Source organism: Triturus cristatus, chromosome 3_2 (assembly GCF_964204655.1).
Source record: "Triturus cristatus chromosome 3_2, aTriCri1.1, whole genome shotgun sequence".
Classification (NCBI taxonomy): domain Eukaryota; kingdom Metazoa; phylum Chordata; class Amphibia; order Caudata; family Salamandridae; genus Triturus; species Triturus cristatus.
The window spans coordinates 1,212,480,940-1,212,503,848 of record NC_140584.1 but is presented as its reverse complement, the minus strand read 5'-3'; the positions used below and the strand labels follow the sequence as shown (position 1 = coordinate 1,212,503,848).

Genomic DNA, 22,909 nt, shown 5'->3' with positions numbered 1-22,909 from the left:
TTCTTCATTTTTATAATGTGTAGGTAACTCATCACGTAATACTCCCAGCAAAGGTAAATGGTGGCTGAGGGCTACCCGCAATGTGAACTTCAAATCTTCATACATTGTTACTCAGAATTTCTGTTTAAAAACACAACTTTAGACTGTGTGGGTGCCACTGACCATCTTACGCCATGCATGTATTGGGTCCATTATCAGTCCCAATCAGAATAACATGGTTCAATACAGAGAAACACTACGTGAATTGTATTAACAACCTCAACTGTATAGCCACCTCTCAGTGATGGGTTAATGCCTCCGCCCATTCAGTGTCTTCCATCAGAGCTATGTTTGACAACCACATGTCTCATGTAGCCTAACAACCCTTTTAGTCACAATATAGATTTTTCTGTGAGCATGAGGGTGGGATCCTGACCCTCTCTCCATATTACTTCTCAATTGACCAATGTGAGTATTAAGGAGAGATGCACAAACGTGCAACAATATTGTTCAGAGTTTGCAATGTGTAACTTGTTTTACAGTTCCCTGAATGCCTTCAACCTCTCACCCCACAGGCTTCCACTCCCCCTTATTTTCGAGACCCTTATAAGGATTTTGAGCTATACCTCTTCAGAGTTGAAACCTACCTGAGCCTTTCATTGGGTTTGTCCTGTAAAGGTCTTCTTCCAACCTATAAATTAGTTGTGCTCTTCCATGGCTCCAGTCCCGCAATAGAGACCACAGATAGTGGATCTCATCTCTTGTCATACATGTTGCTAGCTTATAAAATTATCCAAACCAGACAGGCTAGCCTAACCCTAGCTCTTCAATTGGAAATGAAGCCCTTGCCTTTGCTGTTACCAGTTGGGTGGCCAGTAGTAGTCTCTCGGAAATACTCCCATTGTGAACTGGCAAACACAATTTAGACAGTGCTATTCAAGCAGGTTTTGAACCATTGAGCAGTCCAGGCTGAACAGAGTCTACTCTTTGAAAGAACACCTACATCACCCTATGCAGTTTTTTAAAGTACATAAAGTAATTTCAGAGAAGAACAAGTTACTTACCTTCGGTAACGCCTTATCTGGCACAGAGAATATCTACCCGCAGATTCCTTACCTTTGAATTTTCCTAGGTGTCAGATTGGATCCGTAAGATTGTTCGTGAGCAGTATCCCTGTGCGCCTGTAGGTGGCGCTGATCGGCTCTATCATCAGTGTCTTCCGTGTGACGTATAAAGACGCCTCCTCAAAGCGCTGACATTAGTTACTTTTTTCACGCTTTTCTAACAAGAAGCGCGGAGATATGAAGTGCACAGCACTGGTGTTGCCAAACTAGGACCCTGAAAGGGATCATCTCTAACCCTAGAAATATGTCTACAGAGGGGGGAGGATGGGTCAGTCGGTAAGGACTCTGTGGCTAGATAATGCCTCTACCAAGTAAGGCATTACCAAAGGTAAGTAACTTGTTCTTCTGATAGAGACTTCTAGCCGCAGATTCCTTATATTTGAATAGATACCCAAGCAATACCATGGCCAGTAGTGGGTATGCAGCCAAATTTAAATTAGGGAGTCCTGCAGGACCGAACGGGCGAAATGCATGTCCCTGTGGACCTGACTGTCCAGGCAGTAACGGTTGGTAAATGTGTGCAGGGAAGCTCATGTTGCTGCCTGGCAGACGTCCAGAACTGGGACTCCACATGTTAATGCAGTGGTCACAGCTTTAGCTCTGGTGGAATGAGCCCGTAAGCCTTCAGGAGGCTGCTTCTTTGCCAGTGCATGGAAGATCTTGATGCAGAGAATAACTCATCAAGAGACAGTCCATTTCTACACCTCCTGACCTTTCTTCGCACCAACATACCCCATGAAGAGTTAGTCGTCCGCTCAGAACTTTAATGTACGGTCAAGATAGAACGACAGTGCTTTTTTTGGGTCCAGACAGTGGAGTCACTCCTCTTCCTTGGAGGGATGTGGAGCAGTGTAGAAAGTGGGCAAGATGAAAGATTGTCCCAGATGGAAAAGAGTTACCACTTTTGGCTATAAAGAGGCCCTACTGCAAAGGACCAGTTTGCCCGGAAAAACTGATTAGAATAGAGGCTTGGAGGATATAGCCTGCAGGCGTATAACGTGTTGGTTGAGGGGCACCTGGCTGTAACATTGCAGAATTCATGAGGAAGGTTGAAAGCTATCAACTGCTGCAGCTCAATCTCCACGGAAGAAGCCGGAGAGTTGACAGGTTCAAGTGGAGTGCTCTCCCCTGCTGCTGTGACAGAAGATCCACCCGAAGGGGCAGACTGACCGGAGGATCGATACTTATGTTCAGAAGCTCTGGATACCAGAATATCCGTGCCCATGAGATCTGGTTGGGGAAGGGAGAGGGGTTTGCCTCCAACCCAATCGTGGTTCATTAGCCACCACTGCAGGTCCTTTGCAGTTCCACTGAAATGTGAACCATGTTGGAGAAATTCCCTTGATGCTGCGCCCACTGAAACCTCTGGTCCCACTGCAGAGCCTGAACATACCATCTGGCATGTGTTACCAGAAGGATGCAGGAGGCTATGAGGCCCAGCAGCCTCACAGTCAGTCTTACTGAAACCCAAGATAGAGCTTGAAACATCTGTATCATAACCTGAATATCCTGGACTCGCCTCTCAGGAAAATAAGCCAGAAACTACAATGTGTCCAGAACACCTCTGATGAAGAGGAGCGTCTGAGAGTGAGTTAGGTGTGACTTCGGCACGCTGATAGTAAACCCCAGCGAATGCAGGAGGTTCGCTGTAGTGGGAGATGACAGCCTGGTGCAAGCCTGCCTTCAGCAGCCAGTCGTCAAGGTAGGTGAAGACTGGCAACACTGACATGCACAGATGAGCTGCGACCACCACACTCGCGTTGGTGAACACCCGAGAGGCGCTGGTAAGGCCAAAAGGGAGCATGGTGAACTGAAAATGCTTGTGGTCTACTGTAAACCGGAGGTAGCGCCATTGGGTGGGTAAGACAGGGTTGTGAAAATAGGCGTCCTACAAGTCCAACACTACAATCCAGTCTCCTGGGTTCAGGGCAGACAAGACCTAAGCCAATGTGAGCATGTTGAGCTTATCCTTTTTGAGGAAGTAGTTAAGGCCTGGGGTTTTCTAGGACAGGACGAAGACCCTTGTCATTTTTTGGGACCATAAAGTCGCAGAAACAGCAACCAGAGCATACTTCTGGCACCGAAACCCTCTCTATGGCTCCCGTGGCCAAAAGAGCCCAGACTTCTTCGTGGAGCAGGGATAGATGATCCTCCGTCAGCCAGTCGTAAGATGGAGGCATGGAGGATGGGGTGGTCTCGAAGAGGCGGGAGTAGCCCCTTCGGACCATCTACAGAACCCACTTGTTGAATGTTATGGACTGCCAGTGGTGAAGGTGAAACTGGATCCTGCCACTAACTGGACATCCATGATCTAATAGGGCAAGATTAGGAAGATTTGGAGGCTGCAGCTGCCAGGGGGTGGTGGCTGGACCAGACTGCGTGCTACCTGACTCATGAATTCAATAGGAACTGCACCCTCAGCCTCACAGAGGCAGGGAAGCTTGCGCAGCTCGGTGTCTGGGATAGGGTTGGAGCGGTTGAAAGCCCCTTCCGTGACTATGAAAAGAGCGAAAGGCAGATTAGTGATGATGTGGGGCAGCCGAGAGGTCCCAAGGACTTGGCCATAGCCCGCGAGCACTTTAAGCACTTTTGCTCTGAGTATACCTTGTCTCTGAAGAGATGGGTGCCATAGAAGGGCATGTCCATATGGGAAGGCTGGACATCCCATGAAAAGCCAGACTTTCTCAGCCAGGCGTGGTGTCTGAGGGCTTCTGCTGACGAAACCGCTCTGCCCAGCGAGTTGGTCGTGTCCAAGCCACAGCATATAATGAATCTTGCTTAGTCACTTGTCTGCAACTTATTGGGAGAGAATGGCCCGAGCCTCCTCTGGGACCTATAGCAGCACTGGCGCAACTGTTCACCACAGCGTGTGGGAGTAACGGACCAATAAGCATGCGTTATTTACTGACCGCAATGTAAAGCTGGCTGGAGAAAACATTTTCTTTACCAAGCTATCCAGCCTCTTGGATTACTTTCAAGGGGAGCAGCAGGTGACGTCCATGGGCAGTGGAGGACTGGACCACCAAGCTCTCCGGGTTATAGTGTTGTGTGAGGAAATTTGGGTTCCTTAGAGCAGGGCGGTGGCAATCGCCCTATTCACAGGAGTGAGCCCCTGTGCTGGGTTTGGACCAGGTCCCCAGAATGATGCCTGTGAAGGTTTTGTTGAGCTGGACTAGGGGTTCAGAGGATGAGACTCCCGGTTACAGCACCTCTCTGAAGATGTTGGTCTTGACTGCCACGGAGGGCAACTGAAGGTCGAGGACCTAAGACGCACTCCGCACTACCACTGCATATGTAGCTCCCTCCTCTGTAGCCACGGTAGGGGGAGAAAGCATGCCGGTATCTGGAGACGTATCCAGACCACTGGCATCACCCAGTTCCTCACATCAGTCCATATCCTGATCATAAGGCTGGTATTCTAAAGAGCTTGTCAACTCCTCCTATTCCTCCCCAAGGCGTAACCCTTCAGAATAGGGCTCAGGCTTTGATATAGGACACAGGGGTCCTGTCGGTACTGAAATAGGCGTTGGTCAACACAGCTTCGTGTTGGATTAGGGGATCACAATGGGGCTGGCGTCAGTAGCATTGGAAGTTGGAATAGCATGACCGTTCCCAGTTCAGATCCATGGGGGGCCATTGGAGCCGGGGCTGGATCTGCCAGCGCGGAACCAGATAGTGCCCCTTTGACCCTGTGGGGCACGAAGAAGCACCAGAGAGCTCCAGCCACTCAAAAATGAGATGCATGGCCTTGTAAAAGTCTTTAATTTTAGCAGAGTTTGTTCCTGGAAAACTGGGGAGGTGCGGTATCAGCCAAGGTTCTGAGGAACCAGGCTGCGAACGCCGATGCTCCATCGCGTCTGCCAACAGATGAGGAGAAGTCAAAGCACTCTTGGTCTTCTTGCGTTTTTTGTGCCTTTTACTCGAGTGACCCAACGATTTTGAGTTTAACATATATAACTTCGGACTCCTGAAATGTTCCTCGAGACTTTCCTATCATGCGGATCCATGTATTTAGTGGAATTACAGTCTGGGCTGCTAGCAGCCTCAGGGACTGCTCCCTCAAAGCCTTCATCGCTATGGCCTGGCAGTCTGAGCACGACTTGGAAGTTGTTGTCACGCTCCAGACACCACAAACACACGAAGTGCGGTTCGTCATTGACATGGCGCAGTGACAGGTGCCACAGGGTTTGAAACCTGTCTTCCTCAATCACATCCTTGACACACCAGAAGGGAAAAACTTCTAAAAAGGTTGAAAAAATGTCGCAAAAATCCTGTCAAAAACTGGCAGAGGGTTAGCTCTTCTCTTGGATCAGCGCTAGCTGGAGCGGAAAGGAAAGAACTTATGTCAGCGCGCCGAGGTAGCGCCTATATAGGTGACGAGGAGGACGCATGAAACTGGTCGACGGCACCTACCAGTGTGCAGGGGTACTGCTCATGGAAAATCTTCGGATCCAATCTGATGCCTGTGGAAGGTAAGGAATCTGGGGCTAGAAGTCAGTATCAGATCATTTTATACAGCATCAATCTGCCCAGAAATGACAACATAAGAGTCCCCCAAGGATGAACATCATCTCTCAAATAATCTAGGAGAATATAGAGATGTTTGTGTCAAGAAATGGTCCTTTTGTCCTTGCATTCTGGATATTAAGATTTAAAAAATTCTTAAACTCAGCTCGGAGGCAGTATGTAGCAACTTTTGATGTGAGGAGGGCTCTAATCAGGAAAAATTAAGACTGGTACCAGGATACCACACAAGTGCATACTGTTAGGCATCAGCTTTTTGAGCTCAGACATGCATTGTCAGCGGTGAGGACGGCATATACTAATATGCAGTCCTCACCGCCATCCTGCCAACTAAACCCAGTAAACTTAGGGTCATGGTTCATCAAAAAGGCTAAAGGCTACGTCACGTAGGCAAATGGAATGAGAGAGAGTGCCGCCTGTGACTCTGCATAATAACTGCACAAAATACATCTCATTTACCTGGATCGATATAGAGTGCCTACTAAACAGCTGGAATAACCATAACGGAAATGTAGGATCTTCTGATGTACCCCCCCCCCCCATATTAAATCAAGACTCTAAGAAGAAAGCACCACTTGAAGATATAAAACACTTTCACCCATAGTCCCAGCACAGCCCTGATTCCAACGTGACAGACTTATGCAGCTAATCATGCAAGAGGCCCAGGTTCAGTCGGGTATACCGACAGCATGAAGGCATGCTGGACTGGGTGGAAAATGCTCACTGCAAACTGACTTGTGAGAACCATAACTAGGGTTCTGTACTCTATGGAAGTATCGAGATGGGTCAGGTTAAGAATAAATACTATAAAAGCATGTTTAATGGTATTTGATAGGGTGCCTTCACATCGACCAATATCATACACCAAGTGTAATTTAGGATTCAATATGCTGGACCATATATAAAAATCAAAAAAGGGTACCGCTTGGTCTTTGGACCTTACTAGTGTGTATTTGGCCTAAAGTCGCATCAATCTCCTTTTCCTCTTGCAAATCTTTCTCACACCAGAGCAGATAGTTGCTTCTATGATTCTTGGGAAAAGTAATTACTTCAAGAATAAATCTCTCTCAGAATCATAACTTACCTTACCTGAGATAAGTGTAAAGCTGAGTAATATTCATGAAAGCAGTACCTCTACCTGTCATATTCTCTCAGCATTCTATAAGAATTATCTGCCTACCCACCACCTTCCTCTTGCTCAACTACGTGACCAACCAGCCTTGCATAACCATCTACGAGTATGCAGATTATCTTGCCTAGTGACTCCAATAGCTAACGCTTTATATTTTGATCATCTATTATGAGCATGTTGCTGTGAAGAAGTCACCAGTTGTGCATTATAACTCAATGACAGCCTCCTATAAATCCCTAATCAACAGCAAACATAGCTTATTTTTTTCAAACTGAGCAGGAGGAGCTGAGGGGGAACTTCCTGCCCTAAGACGGTAACATGTTCCTCTACGATATCAGTGTAAAACACATTTTCTAATTTAAGATAATGCAAGGCTCTTTCAACCCTAGCAATGCTCACAAGTTCCGGTCATTTTCTTTTCTCTTTAGTAGGTACTCCATTTACTAGAACCATTAGTAGTTGTTCATCTTCTCAAACTACCCCTATAATATTCTCCTTCATAATCAAAGGTAGAAACACAACTTTACCTTTCAGTAGTTCAGAAGGAGGTCATTTCTTATTTTTAGTCTCTCGAAAGGATGTACTATACACATTCAGGTCTTGAAGCTCAGCAGGAATTGAAAAAAACATGCAATTTGTTATGAATACCTCTAGCAGGCATTTTATTATCTTCCAGTTTGTCAATAAAATATTTACAGATTATCTGGTTTATGCACAAGCCAAAACGATCTTCAGCGATCAAATAAAGATCACATTTAAACCACTGTACTAGATCAGTCTCCATTCTTTTGACTTGGTATTTGTGGTGAGTTTGCCTGCAACAAACTCACACTGTGGTAATAAACTTGGACGTGGTGAGTTGAGTTGATGAAGTTTGTTCAAATAAGCTACACAGCAGAGACAGCAAACAGGACCCAAGTACAGCTGACGCCAAACTGTCCCTTGTTCAAAACCTAGAATGTACAGGCTGTGTGCCTAGGCAACCATCACTAACATTCTTCCTGACATTGCGTGATAAACAGTACAGTGCTTAACATGCAGCACACTTAGAGATGCAACATTGAATAATAGAAAAGTGAGAATATAAAATATCCCCTTTTCTCAATAGAAACACAAAAGAAAAGAAAATTAAACAAAAAATAAAATAAACAAGATAACAGATAACATCACAGAATCATAACATAATAATGAAAACTTTCAGGAATAATATAGATATTCCTTATACGAAACAATGAATAACTTTCATGAATCACAACAGATACTTTTTAGGAATCATTTTCATTCTAGTACTCCTTCTCAGAGGAGCATGGAGATCAACAACCTTTGGGCATGGCACAAGATCAACATTCTTTGGAGATGGAACAACATTGGAAGATGTACTTTTAACTTTTACAACTTTTCTTACGTTCCACCAGTTACCACCATCAACCTGCACCGCATTTTTCCCAACACGGATAACAAGGACAGGTGGTCCAAACTTGCTCTCACCCTTTCTAACATGGATGGAAGATTTAACACGAACCAAATCCCCCACATGTACTGCCACACTCTTAGCTGACTTCTTCTCATCAAACCATTTTTTTTGCCTACTTTGAGAGACTATGACATTTTCCCTTACAATTTCCATAAGACCATTAAGAGCATGAACAGATTTAATCCACTTGTTCATCCAACCCGGCTTGAAGCTAGTGTTAGCTTTTCTTCCTCTTAATAATTCGAAAGGGGAAATTTTAGTTGTAGAGTGGGGGGTGGCCCTGTAGAACCACAGCATGCTATTAATAGCATTGAGAATGTCAGAGTTAGAAGATTTTGCCCATCTGATACAATCCCCAACAACTCTATTCATGCGTTCTACCAGACCATTGGACTGTGGGGGATATAACGAACTACGTACATGTCTAATGTTGGAAGACTTCAAAAATAATTCAAATTCTGTGCTGATAAATTGAGTCCCATTATCAGTCACTAATGTTCCCGGAAAATTTTCCAGCATAAAAACTTCCTTTAAAAAGCAAAACACACTTGAAGAAGAAATATCCTTAACAAACTTTAACTCAGGCCATTTCGAAGTGTAGTCAATTAAAACAAAAATAAAACAACATCCTCCTTGTAAGGTTTCTAAAAGACCAATGATGTCCAATCCTAACTTGGACCAAGGAACAGGAGGACATTTAATAGGATGAAGGGGAGGGGTGACAACTTTCAACCCTTTGTCAGCACACCTACAAATAGAACAAATATCAACTACGCCACAAATGTCACCGTCCATAGATGGCCACCAAAAACAATCACGGACTCTGCGTTTAGTGAGTGTTAAACCCAAATGTCCCCCATGAGCCTTAACGATGATATTCTTTCTTAAACTGTGTGGAGGAATGAGTTTGTCGGCACGAACTAAAACACCACCTTCAATCGAAATTTCAGACTCCACTTTCCAAAAAGGCTGCAAATAATGTGGCAAAACACGCTCTCTCGGCCATCCACCCCTCACATAATCACACACCTGTTGAAGCACTTCATCATGAGAAAGAGCATCAAGCCAACACTCGTCAGTTCCAAGACTTTGCCCGGACAAGTCAATTGCAGCAATTAAATAATCATCAGAATCTTCTTCACTCTCATCCTCCATTTGAAATTCCAGAATTTCTGCAGTTGTTCTTGCAAATGCATCAATTTCCTTTTTAAAATTTTCTTAACATTGTGCTAGTATTAGAAATTTCAGTGTTGTTCTCCACAATCAACGTACTCCCTTCAGGTCCAAAGTATTGCATCTTCAACACAACTGACTTCATAATGACTATCGCTTAACAACATATCATTTTGTTTTCAAAATACAATCTTCTTAATGATCACGGATTGTAGTGTGGTGCACGCACAGCATCCATATATGATGGAGCGTAGTGTCACAAATCTGCTGTGGATAAGCAAGTCAATGGATGTCCTTCGAAGGTTTGTCATTCTCCTAACTCGATTGAACCTGAAGGAAATAAATCAATTTTACTTCATCACATATGTGAGAGGACCATCGTTTCCACATGTACAGAAGCAGGGCTCGGAAAATCCAGAAAATGTTACTAGACCTGCAGGACTAGTGACTTAAATAATCTACTTGTCCCAATTATAATGCTCTTGACCCATAAACTGGTTTCAAATTATGTGATCCTGGGACGTATTTTAATTCTCTGAGACGCCATTTTCTTCTTTATCGCATGTGAGAGCACCTTCAAATACGCACTTTCAGCACGTCTGCTGTACAGAAAACGCTTATGTTTGATTTAATGGACTGAACATTAGCTCCATATAGAATGCAAATCTAGCCACATATAAGATACACTTGACTGCAGATTTGCCTCTTAATTCATTAACTGCATTGCCATCAGGGCTTGGCCAGGAATGTCTCTCACATCATGTTTAAAAACTATCACTTTTAATAAATACTTAACAAAAGCATAAAGTAGCAGCCCACTGTTATTTGCAATCCGCAGAATTTACATTGAAATGGCCACAGAATTTGTCAATGACGTGGTTTGAAATGATATTGTGTACAATGCTTGGAAAGAAAGTATCTGCAAATATTTGTCATTTGCACATCAACAAGTAAAGTGTCCTTGATCACCTCACCTAGAGACAGGAAACTCTATTTTCAACTCAGAGCAGGCTCCCTCCCACTCAGGACCCTAACTAGCGGGTGGTTTGGTATAGGCAAAGGCACTTGTCCTGGCTGTGGTGACATAAAAGAATCTATCGCTCATTTTTTGTTTGTCTGCCCTGTATACGTGAATCCCAGACGAAAGTGGCTCACTCCTTTGTGCAAATTACTGGGCACAAGGAGTTCTGTTGTTGCCGTTAGGATTCTAAGCACAAGCACTGTTCCAGTCCACTCAATTGCCCTAGCTAAATACCTGGGCTGGGCATGGTCCTTAAGATGTAATGTTATACGGGGAATAAAGGTGCCACCCTCGTAGGGTTCTATCTTTGGATATTACATTGTTTAACCATTTATTGATATTTCGCTTCATCTGAAGTCTGTCGATTTGTTTAATTCTCTTCTTAACCTTGTTTTTTTAGCTATTTATTGTAAAATTTTATATTCTTAGTGAATTGGATTTTATATCTTTGTTCTTTGTACATGTTTGTGTCTTGTATGAATTACTTTTAATTCGAATAAAGACTATGATGATGATGATGGTAAAGTGTCCTGATTTGTTTTACTCCAATTTAAATCTTTGTTTGCATCACACCTCTGAATTACAAAAAAAGTTCTTTCATAATTTCTGATCTACTTATACTAACCATTTACAAGCTGTTCAAATGTTATTTTAGAGAAAAAAACGAGCATTTTACTTCCTTTTGTTTCACAATTATTGTCAAATGGCTCACTTGACAAAAAGCATGAACTGTAAAAAGAGAAAGAAAAGTAAACACCATTTTCCAGGAACATATGAGCAACAATTAGTAAAAAGACAAACTGACATTTGACCTCTGTCCTTGAGCAGCTGACACATGTGTCAAGATAAACCAAGATTTAAAGGGGTTTTGTTGCTCATTCACTTTCTCAACAAAAAGTACACCTGTTTTTTCTAGCTTAGGTTTACTCACCAGCAGGGTCGAGTAGGTGCTAAAAATATCTCAACCTGCTATGCTTTCACATTTTCGAGGCCTGAGAAGTGTACTCTATTTTGGCTTTCTATGTCGATTTTTATCAACACATCACTGAAGGTATGGAAATCAATTTAATTTAAAATACAGAGTAGGAGGTTACAGCCCATGTTTAAGAATATGGCAGCGAGAGCCGACACCCAAGATGGCCGCAGTGAAGTGAGGCTTCAAACCTAAATAAACTAACTTCCCCCCAAATCAGACTAAATTATCCACATAGCCCGTAAAGAACAGCGGTCCGGGTGCCCACTGAACGGTGGGGTTACCCGGTCGAACAGTGAAAATGTTTCGCCAGTACTGCCCCGAGATATCCGGCTGTGCCTTTGGACCGGGATCAGGAAGAAGTGTTGCAGGAAGTAATGGTGGGGGTGGGTTCCAGGGTGTGTTAATGGGGTTTGTTGCAGTCTTTGTATGTATGCTCCGTACAATTTAATAGATGTGGTCTCTTTAAAGGTGCTTGGGTCATCATCAATGTCGATTTTTATATTTCAAGTCATACTTATTTGTTGTCTCCGGTACTTGTATTTGTATTTTGTACTTATAACGCGCAACTATCACCCAACGGGTATCTTGGCGCTCGGACTGTGATGGAGAGAAACTTCTAGACCAACAAATGTGTAGCATCAGAGACAAAAAGACGAGGAGAGATAGAGAAGCTAATGCCGATCAAGGAATGGAGAATTTAGGAGGCCATGTGCCCCTCCCTAGGAAAGAGCCAAATCTTCAAACTTTGTCTGAAATCTATCAAGGAGTTAGCCTGTCTAATATTCAAAGGGAGTTCATTCCAATGTCGCGGGGCCACTGTACTAAAGGCCCTACCTCCCATCCTGGCCTTCTTGATTCTACCAGTGTTCAGCAAGAAGGCATTTGATGAGCGGAGAGTCCTTTGAGGTTTGTACCAGGATATTTTCTCCTGCAGGGAGATAGGGCCAAAACCGTGTGCCGCTCTGTAGACAATGCACAGGGATTTAAATTTGACCCTTTCCCTCATAGGAAGCAAGTGAAGCTCTTGAAGCGCCAACGTAGTTGAGGAACCACGTTTCCTATTCAGCGCCAATTTGGCTGCCATAGACTGGACCCTCTGCAGACTCTGATAGATGTAAAGAGGAGATCCTAGATACAGAGAATTGCAGTAGTCCAGCCTACTTAGGATGATACTACGGACCACCAAAGGTCTTTTCTCCACAGGCAGGAGAGGTAGAATCTGCCGTAGGGCTTTCATGAGAGCAAAGCAAACCCCCACTGCTTTTTTAGCTTGAGAAGCCATTTGAAGATCATTGTCAAACATGACCCCAGATTCCGCACCGTTGTCACTGGGACAATGGGTTCCACTTCTGGGGCTATTCTGAGATCAAAAGGCATATCTCTTACTCCCGCTGGGGGGCAGTAGATCACCTCAGTCTTGCCTCCGTTGAATTGAAGTGAGTTAGCCCTGAGTCAGTCCGAAGTCTGACACATACAATTCTGGAAGTTGTCCATAGTCAAAGCACCTTTTCCCTCCAGTGAGAACACTAGTTGGGTATCGTCCGCGTAGTTAATAAGATCGATCCCGTACGCTTTGATAATCGGGATTAATGGCTGCAGATAAATGTTGAAGAGGATGGGGCTGATGGCCGATCCCTGGGGGACCCCATGTTCCACCAATGTCCTACTGGAGGTAAAAGGGGGCAGAGAAACCACCTGCTGTCTCCCTGTGAGAGAAGATTGTATCCATCTCAAGGCACATCCCTTCACTCCCAAATGCTCCAGTCTATTTAACAGAATTCGGTGGTTTACCGTATCGAATGCGGCTGACATATCTAAGAGGACCAGTACTGACGAAAGGCCTCTGTCAGCCCGCATCCGAAGGTTATCCAACACCGTGACCAGAGCTGTCTCCGTTCCATGACCTGGTCTGAAGCCAAACTGGCTCTTATCCAGGAGATGGAACTCCTCCAGATACCCAGAGAGAGATCTACTCACTACCTTTTCAATGATTTTTATAGGAAAAGGTAGCAGGGAGATGGGTCTAAAACTAGCAGGATCACCTGGGTCTAGAGAAGACTTCTTTAGTAGTGGACTAACTACTGCCAGCTTCCAAGTTTCAGGCATCACCCCTTCCTCCAGAGATTGGCAGCATATCTGCCACAACCGAGGGAGCAAAGCCGGAGCATGCTCTTTCCAGATCTTATTGGGTAGGGGGTCTAATGGAGACCCTGACCTCACATTCTGTGCACAGTTGTTAAACAACTAATTAAAGAGTGGTATAAAGTGCTCCAGTGAGGTTACCGTCCCTAGTTCTTCCGGGGGTGTGTGTCCTTTAGCATTTGGAGGGGAAAGGTCGCACATATTTAGCCCCCCTACAATTTTTGCGATTTTCTCCTCAAATTAAGAGGCGATTTTATCGCATAGCACCTGTGACGCGACCACTTTATTTCCCGCACTAGTGGGATTAGAGAGGTCTCCAATGATCTTAAAAAGGGCTCTGGTGCTATTTGGTGCTGACATAATGGAGTCGATGAAAAAGTCCGCCTTGGCCTTAGCCACCAGCTCTTTATACTGAGCTTGTACCTTTTTAAGGGCCACTTTATCGTGCTCAGCATAATGCCTGCGCCATTTCCTTTCTGCCTGTCGACAAGATCTACGTATGATACTCAGCTCTTCAGTGTACCACGGTGCAGAATGTTTTAATCTGGCCTTCAGGCGTTTCAAAGGTACATGCTGATCTAATACATCAAAAATTTAATTCTGGTACAGACGGTAATTTACGGCCACTGACTCATGAGGATCAAAAGGAGGCAAATTTTGAAAAAGTGGCTCAACCCTGCTCCTCATGAGTTTTGCCCAGTCTCTCCCCATACGATATGTAACAGGAGGCAGTCTAGTGGTTTTTCCGTCAGGTAAACAGATCCGAAACTGGATCAGCGAATGGTCGGTCCAGGTCTGAGGTAGAATGTTAACCACCTCAGTTTCCTTGAGATCAGCAAACAGGAGATCCAGAGTGTGCCCTCCTTGATGGGTAGGTTGCTGGACCAACTGATGCAGGCTAAAACTCTCACAAGTTTCCCTGAGATCTCTTAAGTGGCCGTCTAAAGTACCATTCTCCCACATATTGAAATCACCCAGGAGCAACATTCTTGAGTGGGTCAACGACTGGGCCGCAATGACATCCAGGAGCGCTTGGTACTGAGTGTTGGAGCTTGGGGGTCTATAACTGACCATCCCTGTAAGGATCCTCCCTCTCTGTTCTTGCAGGGAGAATCCTAGTAGCTCGATGCCCGCCACTTCATCAACCTTAAAAGGGGCGAAGCCCCAAGTGTCCTTAAACATCACCCCGACCCCTCCACCCCGTCCAGTAGCTCTGGGCTTGTGGAAGATCTTATAGCCCTCCGGGCAGGCAAACCCTACTTCCACCGAAGAGTCATTACTACACCACGTCTCCGTGAGGAATAGCACATCCAAGTGCAGATCTTCCACCAAATTAGAGACTTCCTGATAATGTTTTGCTAAGGAACGGCAATTTATCAGGCCACACTCAAGGACCAGGTTGGGCTGTGGCGTCACAGTAACTTTCTTCCCCCCACTGACCTTGTTCCTTATGGCTAGTAGTTGCTCCCTAGTATATTTCACTGGGCTTACACCGGTTCTAACAGCGTAGCTGATGCTGGGTGCAATCGAGGCGCCAGTACTGCCCCGAGATATCCGGCTGTGCCTTTGGACCGGGATCAGGAAGAAGTGTTGGCTGCTTCAAAGTCCGGACCCGCCCTGTGCAACGCCCGCTGCCTCCCTGCAACATGGACTTAAAACTACTCACTCCCCAATTTTGCAGAGTGCCTGCGGCACATGAAATTGTGTTCTATTTATGCCCCTGCCTTGGAGTGCCCCCCGGTCGCAGGGTGCCTGTAACCCAAATCAAATCTACTCTATAGAGGGAAACATCACTCAGCCAAACTACCCAAGACAGTAGATTTCCAATCACCCAGTTTAACTGATATATGAGCACGTAAGCATAGCATTGCAAGAGTTGGGAGCCAATCCGAACACAGCCACAAAGCATCTTCCATCAGCAGCTCAGCCCCCAAACAAGAATTCAATGTCTACGCCTAGGGCGGTGGCGGAACGTCGCTTACAGTCTTCATTTTATCCTTTCTTTTTGGTCAGGAGACTTGAATCACTTCGTCCTCCGTGGTCTTTCAAATTTTCATGGCACCGCGGGCGTTCGCTTCCCTGGGCGTAGACAGCGTGGAACACAATTCAAAAGGAGGACGCTCCAGCCTGATACGACCTCAGCAGGATATACTTGAAAGCGGTCCACGACTGCCTTTAAAAGAAAGAATGATGTTGACAGCAGAACCATAGATCGGCTGATCTAGTTATGAACTTGAGCTTGTCGGTCCTGAGGAGAACCCCGCTAATTACGTTTGGGTGTTTGAAACGCGTCGACCTGTTTGTGACCAATTGAGTGTTTATATCTGTGCAAATTGCTTTCAATTTTGTATTGTGTTTTTGAAACTAATTCACCTTTGGTCTTGTGCTTAAAATTATTTGTGTTATTTGTAGAATCTGTGTTTTTTAGTGAGTATGGTTGTGAGGCTGCTGGAATGAGTGTGGTAAGATTGTAGAACTGGGAAAAATTGAAGCAGTGAGTTGAAAAAAAAGTTGTGGTTGGTTGTGTGAGAGATATGTTGACATGTGGTGTTCTGAAAAAAAAAATTGGCATGTTGATGAATTTTAATAATCCATAGAAATGACTATGTGGATAAATACATTTTGATTGATTCAAACAGAGACAAATGGTCTTATGGTCACATTGTTTGACTTCAATGTGGTACGTATAAAAGGAAAAGTGTTCATCAGTATTGGCATTTTGTTGTTCATTGGTCAGTTAATCACAGGCACCCTCCCAACTGAAGAATTTAAAACCCACACTATATGACTCCTGAGAAAGACACTCGTGCCTCCATAGGACCAGTTAATACTCATCGTCTCTGCTGCGTGTCCGGGGATCACCCCGCCTCCGAAGGGCAATGCAGGTCTTCACTGCAGAAGAATTGAACCATTGATCAGTCACTGCCGTTGCGGTCGGTTCTTTCAAGCTGACTGTCTATTCTCGGCGTCTGACTCTGAGAGGAGCACCTACGATTACTGGAGGATCGCCAACTTTCAAGCCAGTCCCAGGTCTCTTCTGGAGTTTGGAAGAACCATGTTTTCCCTTCAGTGAGCACCCTCAACTTGGCCAGAAAGAGCAACGCATTTTTCAGGTCATGTTCAGGAAGAGCCCGTTTAACTTCAAGACAGGATCGCTGTTTCTGTTGTACCTTGTAAGTGAAATCTGGGAAAAAGGTAATGGTAGAGTTTTCAAACTTGAGTGGTGGGGCTGTTCTTGCCATTTGAAGGATGATATCTCTGTCGCAAAAAATTGAATAACTTCGTCACCATGGGTCGTGGAGCAGCGCCTGGTTTTGGGGACCCCTCGGCACACGGTGTGCCCGTTCCACAGAGAAATATTTTGAGAAGACTGGGGCTGTAGGTGCTTCTGTATTAATTCTTCTACAAAAAGATTGGCGGCCTGCCCCTCTGACCTTTCGGGAACCCCCAAAATGTGTACGTTGTTTCTTCTCGCAAGCCCTTCATGGTCCTCCAGTTTAGCCTCAAAATCCGAGGCCCGGGCTTGTAATCGCTTGAACAACTGCTCAAGGGACTTTGTTGAGGTCTGAAGAATTTTCACGGCGTCTTCAGTCTCTTTAACTCTGTTGTGAAGGTCGGCGCAAATGAGGGTGACTTCAGACGTCACCATATCAATCTTTTGCTCCAACGCCGAGTGGACCCCTTGAATAGCCTCCATAACGTCAGCGAGAGACGGGCCCTCTGCAGCAGGTTGTTGCTTCGTTCCAGTATCGGCAGTCTTCTCATCTGAAGCCTCTAGAGCTTCAGCAAGCCAAATTGCCTGGAGCTTTTATTGGTAGCCATTGCCCCGATTCAAGTACCAATTGCAGTCCGCAATTATCAAGTAATGGGGCACCGACACTAGGAGCCAATACAAACAGTGATTGTGAAGGGTGCAGTTGCACTGCATTTTCTGGTGCACCTTCAATGGACTTGCTGCTCATCCAGGGTCACAGAGAACCAACTGTGCACCCCTACCACTCCGGCACAGTCTCACTGTGTGCTTAGGACCAATCAATCAATCAATCAAGCATTTATAAAGCGCACTACTCCCCCGGAGGGTCTCAAGGCGCTGGGGGGAGGGGGGTCCACTACTGCTCGAACAGCCAGGTCTTGAGCTGCTTCCTGAAGGCGAGGTGGTCCTGGGTCAGGCGGAGGTGGGTCGGGAGGGAGTTCCATGTCTTGGCGGCGAGGTAGGAGAAGGACCGTCCTCCTGTGGTGGCTCTTCGGATGCGGGGGACGGCGGCGAGGGCGTGGCCGGTCGATCGAAGCTGGCGTTTGGGAGCGTAGAAGTTGAGGCGGCTGTTGAGGTATCTTGGGCCTTGGTTGTGTAGGGCTTTGTGTGCGTGGGTGAGGAGTCGGAAGGTGATTCTCTTGTTGACCGGGAGCCAGTGCAGGTCTCTCAGGTGTCCGGAGATGTGGTCGCGACGGGGGATGTCCAGGATGAGTCGTGCTGAGGCGTTCTGGATCCGCTGGAGTCTCTTCTGGAGTTTGGCGGTGGTTCCGGCGTAGAGAGAGTTGCCGTAGTCCAGACGGCTGGTGACGAGGGCCTGGGTGACCGTCTTCCTGGTCTCGGTGGGGATCCACCGGAAGATCTTACGTAGCATGCGCAGGATGTTGAAGCACGACGAGGAGACGGTGTTGACCTGTCTGGTCATGGAGAGGGAGGAGTCCAGGATGAAGCCTGCGTGGTCTGTTGGTTTGGGAGCGCTGCCTAGGGCGGGGGGCCACCAAGAGTCGTCCCAGGCGGAGGGTGAGGATCCCAGGATGAGGACTTCCGTCTTGTCCGAGTTCAGTTTCAGGCGGCTGTTCTTCATCCATTCGGCTACCTCTTTCATCCCTTCGTGCAGGTTGGCTCTGGCGGTGGCGGGGTCGTTGGTGAGGGAGAGAATCAGCTGGGTGTCGTCGGCGTAGGAGATGATGTTGAGGTTGTGCTGGCGTGCGATGTCTGCGAGAGGGCTCATGTAGACGTTGAAGAGGGTTGGACTGAGCGAGGAGCCTTGAGGAACGCCGCAGATGACTTCGGTGGCTTCAGATCTGAACGGGGGGAGGCGGACTCTCTGTGTCCTTCCTGCGAGGAAGGAGGTGATCCACTCCAATGCCTTTTCCTGGATTCCGACGTTGCTGAGACGCTGCACTAGTGTACGGTGGCAGACAGTGTCGAAGGCCGCGGAGAGGTCTAGGAGGATGAGGGCTGCTGTTTCTTCGTTGTCAAGCAGTGCTCGGATGTCATCGGTGGCTGCGATCAGGGCGGTCTCGGTGCTGTGGTTGGCCCGGAAGCCAGACTGCGAGTGGTCGAGGGAATCGTTCGTCTCGAAGAAGGCGGCCAGCTGTTTGTTGACGGTCTTCTCAATGACTTTTGCAGGAAACGGGAGCAGCGAGATGGGGCGGTAGTTCTTGAGGTCGGTGGGGTCGGCTGATGGCTTCTTTAGAAGAGCAGTGAGTTCGGCGTGCTTCCAGCTCTCCGGGAAGGTGGCGGTGTCGAAGGAGGAGTTGATGATGTCCCGCAGGTGGGGTGGGATGACAGCGTCGGCCTTGTTGAAGACGTGGTGAGGGCAGGGGTCGGTAGGAGATCCGGAGTGGATGGAGTTCTTCGTGAGGGCGGTGTCTTCGGTGCTGATCCGGGTCCAGGCGCGGAGGATGGTGGTGGGGGGTGGTGGTTCGGTCGTGGCGTGCGTCGGTTGAGTGCTGAAGCTGTTGTGTATGTCCGCGATCTTGTTGTGGAAGTAGGAGGCGAGGGAGTTGCAGAGGTCTTGCGAAGGGGTGATGTCGTTGTTTCCGGCGTTGGGGTTGGAGAGCTCTTTGACGATGGTGAAGAGTTCCTTGCTGTTGTGTGCGTTGTTGTCCAGTCGTTCCTTGAATGCGGTTTTCTTGGTGGCGTGGATGAGTTGGTGGTGTTTTCGGGTGGCGAGCTTGAGGGTGGTCATGTTGTCTGGCGTCGGGTTTCTGCGCCATGTTCTCTCGAGGGCTCGGCAGTTCTTCTTGGAGCTCTTGAGTTCGTCGGTGAACCATGGGGCTTTCTTGCTGGTGGGTCTGCTAGGCGGGGTCTTCAGGGGGGCGAGGTCGTTTGCGCAGTTGCTGATCCACTTTGCGAGGTTGGTGGCCGCCTGGCTTGGGTTCGTTGCGCTGGTGGGAGGGTTCATGCTCAGGGAGGTCGCGAGCTGGTCGGCTGTGATCTTGTTCCAGCTTCTGCGTGCCCCCTGTTGCTGGTGGTGGTGGATCGTGGTCCTTCTGAAGCTGAAGTGGACGCAGCTGTGGTCCGTCCAGTGAAGTCCGGTGGCGTGGCTGAAGGTGATGTCTTTGCTGGATGAGAAGACGGGGTCGAGTGTGTGTCCGGCGTAGTGGGTGGGGGTAGTGACCAGCTGTTTGAGTCCCAGGTTTGCGAGGTTGTCCAGCAGGGTGGTGGTGTTGCGGTCGTTGTTGTTCTCCAGGTGGAAGTTGAGGTCCCCGAGGAGGATGTAGTCAGCGGAGGGGAGGGCGTGCGGGCTGATGAAGTGGGCGATGTCTTCGCTGAATTGTGTGCGTGGTCCCGGGGGTCTGTAGATGAGGGTGCCTCTGAGGGTGGTCTTGAGGTTGATGTGGATCTGGAAGTGCAGGTGCTCGGCGGGTACGAGGGTGTCATCGGTGTTGGTCGTGATGCGGATGGTGTTCCTGTGGATGATGGCGATGCCTCCTCCGGTCTGGTTGATGCGGTCCCTTCGGATGATCTTGTAGCCGTCTGGGATGGCTATGGCGATGTCGGGCGCTGACGAGGCGTTCATCCAGGTTTCCGTGAGGAAGGCGACGTCTGGTGAGGTTGTGTCGAGCAGGTTCCAGAGCTCGATGGCGTGTCTGTGGATGGAGCGGGTGTTGAGCAGGATGCATTTCAGGTGGCTGCTGTTGATGCTCGTCTTGGTCGGTGCTGGAGTAGTGCAGGTCCGGAAGCAGGTGAACTTGCAGGAGTGGCAGCAGAAGGGTCCGTGGGTGCGTCTCGGGGTGGCTTGGTAGCATCCCGGGATTCGGCCGGCGTTAAGTGCGTTGAGGGTGGCGGTGTCGTACGTCCGGCGGGTGGGCTGGGGTCTGCGGGGGCCAGGGGTCCTGGCGCTGGGCGCGGTCCGGTCGCGGACGGGCGCAGACGGGCTTACCATTGGCGCACCTTCGGCGCTTAGTCGGCGCTCCCGCTGCGCGTGTCCGCTGCGCGGTCGCTCTGGGGGCGTCATAAGTAAGGAGCCGGGAGGGAGGGTCAGCTGGGTGGCGGGAGCGGGGCGGCGAATGGGAGGACACGTGGGCGTGGCTGCCGGGGGCAGCGGCGGGAATCAGATCTGCTGGGCAGCAGCGTGCGGGGCTGAAATGCAGGCAGGCAGGAGGCGGCGGAGTCAGCAGGGCAGCGAGCAGGCAAAGGTAGCAGAAGGGAGAGGAGCGACGGAGCTCAGAAGCTGAGCGGTCAATCTGAGAGGACAATCAAAGTGTCAAAACCAGCTGCTCTGTGGCTCGCTGTCATCCACAATGCGGAACCCACTAGAAATATCTTCACAGTTCCTCTGCTTGCATCACACCCAGCACACTTTGGAAGAGTTTCTTCTTCAGGGTGGGGGACGGGCACTGCGTGGATGCATGATAGCGGGCCCCATAGTTGAAAAATGTGCAAATGCCCTGCTCAATACAAATGATCATCAGATTTAGTCATGGGGGGGAGGGTGACCAGCACAACCACTCTCGACCCCCACCGCCACCGCGGAAGCAGGTTAATGGCCCCAGTGACTTCCGATTGTCTAATCGTGCGCGGGAGCCCACCCAGTGCCGCGCAATGCCTTCGCTGATCCACGCAGGTTGTGCGCAATTGGGGACTTCCGTAAAATAAAGTAAGTGCTTGTAGACCTGCAGGCCAGCGCCGGGAGAGAAACACTTCCTCGCACTCGCAGGCCCCCCACGGCCGTAGCAATATACTCTGCTTCTGTTATTAAGCGTGTCGGAGCTCCCCGGCCCAACGCAGTGTTAGTCCCAGCCTCCACAGATGGCGAGCGACCAAGGGGCACTCCAAGGCAGGGGCATAAATAGAACACAATTTAATGTGCTCACTCCCCAATTTTGCAGAGTGAGCAGTTTTAAGTCCACGTTGCAGGAAGTAACGGTGGGGGTGGGTTCCAGGGTGTGTTAATGGGGTTTGTTGCAGTCTTTGTATGTATGCTCCGTACAATTTAATAGATGTGGTCTCCTTAAAGGTGCTTGGGTCATCATCAATGTCGATTTTTATATTTCAAGTCATACTTATTTGTTGTCTCCGGTACTGCAGCGGGGGCGGGTCCGTTACTATCACTTCTCCATCGTCCTTCACGTGCCAGGGCCCCTCACTAGCTATGTAAATGAGTATTGATCAAGGACCAGCCCCACTTTTGGGATGCCTTAAATTACTTTCTTGGAATGTGAATGAGCTTGGGGGATCATTTTAAACGAGGAATCGTGCAGCAATACCTAAAACGACAGGCCCCTGATCTGGTCTTGCTCCAAGAAACACATATCCAAGGTACCTCCTACTGCGCACTGAATAGATGGGAATATAAATTAGTGGCTCATGCGGGTTACGCCAGAGGGGTGGGTATTCTGGTGAGCACTTCCCTTCCCTTTCAAACACAAAAAGTTATTCGAGACCCCTTGGGCAGGTTTGTCACGGTCTCTGGGCAGTGGGAGGGAAGGCCCCTCAATGTAACTTTCCTTTACGTGCCACTCAGACTTCATTCCATCACACTTGCTGACTAAGGGCCGCATATGCTGAGCTTACCAGACGGTGACGTACTGGTGGGGGGCAATTGCAATGCCGCACTCAGCGGCGACCTGGACCGTTTGCCTCCCAGGGCAGGAGAACCGCCCGGGAGGTTATTGGCGGAAGTTCTTGAGGCACTGGGTCTGATAGATGTATGGAGGACCCGTAATCCTACATCCTCACAATACACCTCTCATTCTGGGGGACACGGGAGCCTGTCACGTATAGACCATCTCTTCTGTAGAGCTCCCTATGTTTGATGACACTTCCTTCCTCCATAGGAGTATCTCAGATCACTCCCTGATCATGACATACTGTGGGGGTGTGCCTCCTCCCACCCGACATGAAATGGTTTGAAATCCCTGGAATATGAAAGTACAAACAGTGATGAGACAAATTGGCGGAGTCTACCCAAAATTACTTTGCTGAGAATGATGGTTCGGTTACTTTGGATGTTACGCTATGGGAGGCTTACAAGGTTGTGATCCGAGGATGTGGGGTGGCGGCGGTTGTAAAGAGAAACGTAAAAACCTGGAAGACTTATAAAAAGAGGTGGCAATGCTTGAAGGCGAATTAGTGGCCTCACACATGCCTGATACAGCTCAT

At 47.9% G+C, this 22,909-nt stretch overlaps 1 pseudogene across 1 annotated transcript in view; it reads right to left on the bottom strand.

The window, feature by feature from the left end:
* LOC146859469 (uncharacterized) overlaps positions 1-22,909 on the bottom strand; it is a 74,596-nt pseudogene that overhangs the window by 3,843 nt on the left and 47,844 nt on the right. The gene's annotated exons all lie outside the window — the stretch shown is intronic.